Raw genomic sequence first — 2261 nt, forward strand, 5'->3', positions numbered from 1 at the left:
CTTCCAGCTTTTTTTTTTTTTTTTTTTTATACTAAACCACCCTCCTAACCCTCCTCATATTTAAATGAATGCTTCTGTTTCTTTTTAAAATGTGTTTTGTAAATATGTGCTGTAAATTACTACGTGTACATGCCTTTCAAATAGCTCAATACTTTATGCTCCAGTATGTATTTGAGTGTGTTCTTGTTTGAATTCTATAGGAATGTTTTTCTTAGCATGAAAGAACAAGTGTACAACGTAAGTATGCTTAAAACAAGGTTATACCTTATGTGAAATGAAGGAAATATTAATTGTTGGCCAGCTATGACTGTAAACTGTTATACTAGTTTTGAGCTCTAGGCCTTTTTGCATATCTATATAGAAAAAAATCAATTTCATAGAAGAACTTGCTAGAAAGAAAGCTTTGGATTTTATTTATTGCCAGCAAAACTGTATGATACCCTGCCTGCCATCTAGACCCTATTTATATGCATATTGCATGTGTATTATTGGAAACCTTGCAGTTGTGGCTGTTATGATGACCTACAGGAGCTCTTCACTGTTTCCAAGTGTGCCACTGGTGTCAGTGTCAGGGATTTTAATGCCTAAACCAACGTGTCTGGGTGTGTACAGTATTTTGGTATTCTTTTTTTTCCTTTTTCGTTTTTTTAATTAAATATATCTATATCTATATCTTAGTAAACAGCACTTTTATTCCTCCAAAATCAGAAGAGCCAAAAAAATGTGTCTTCATTGGAAGAATATTCAAGTTAGATTTTTATGAAAATAAGAAAACATAGTTCTAAATAGTTGTAATGCTTGCAGTGTGGGATTTTCAGAACCAGGGTGTTGGTCAGACTGTTCCACTGCTGATGGTGGAAGTGGAACTGAAGCAGGCCAATCCCAAGTGCTTTTTAAAATTCCACTCCTAATATATTAATCAATAAAGCTATTTAAGGGCCTGTTCTGGTAGAGTGCTGAGTGCTTCTATGATGCACTAAGTATCCTCAAGTCGATGACTTTCAATGAGATGTTGAGGTTTCACAGTCCTGCTAAGGATTGGTCCTGCCTGTCTCTTAATTTTTGTGGCGTTGTATGTATGAGTAGCAAGCCTCTTTCCTTGGCTGACAATGAAAAACATTTATTTTCTGTTTGCTTCCAATGTTATGCTACCTAAAAGTATCCCCCTGCTAAGCATTATCTCCTCCTAATATTTTTTTACATCCCTTGTTAATACTGAGCAAAAGGACAGGATCATTTATTTTCTGTGTTAATGCAAAGATGCTGACCAAGATCTGCTAAACTTATTTTGTTTGTCACAGTTACTCAACTCTTTAGGAACCAAAGACTGACTTCTGCTCCCACAAAGAATGGAAAAACACTATATAATAAGGATTGTTTATCCATAGAGTGTACTGTAAGATTGTTGACAAAGAATACTAACTTCAACTCATTAGTGTTTGTTGGTTGCCTGAGTTGCTGCCACAGATGGTGTGGTGCTTTGTGTATTTCAGTTTGTTTGCCATAAAACACCTTTTATGTCTTTGACATCCCAGCAGCAATTTTGCCCCTAGCCATTCTTCAGTAAAGTTAGGAGCTTTAGTTGTAGGCATCCCAAATATTTAATAGAAATGTAGTGATTTAAGTTAAGTAGCTGAGAACAACTGTAAGGGGTGTTTTAAACTGTGTTGGGATTACCTTAACATCTACCAGTTAATCCAATATGCTGTAGGAATGATGTCATGCAATGCAAAAAACAGCAAGTGAGCATAAAGTGAACAAACCCTCCTTCAAAAGCATGCTTAAGTGGCTTGAGCACCTCCTGATATATTTTTCTATAGCTGAGTATATAGAATATTCTGAAGCATATGGACAAAGGGGGGACAACTGATACACTGTATGAACAATTATGGCTAATTTTATTTTGAAGATATATTTCCTACCAGGCTAATACAATTCTTTAAGAACTATTGAATAGATTGTTTGGTGTGTTTTGGTTTTTTTTTGAAGCCCTGATGTATTTTGAAGTGATTGGTGGTTTTCAGTACGAGTCCAACTCCGATTCAACACCTATGGCTATAAAACATCCTTTGGTACTCTAGGTCTGTACTGTTTCCTGAAGCATGCTTTTGTGCCCATTTGTTAGGCATTCTGTGAAATTAATGTGCAATTCAAAACACTCTAATGCATATATGTCTGTATATACATACAATATTACACATAGACTCTGGCTGGGCTAATAGAGCTTCACAGCTTTAAGTGATTTAATCATGGAGAGTCTT

This window comes from Indicator indicator, chromosome 31 (assembly GCF_027791375.1).
Source record: "Indicator indicator isolate 239-I01 chromosome 31, UM_Iind_1.1, whole genome shotgun sequence".
Classification (NCBI taxonomy): Eukaryota; Metazoa; Chordata; class Aves; order Piciformes; family Indicatoridae; genus Indicator; species Indicator indicator.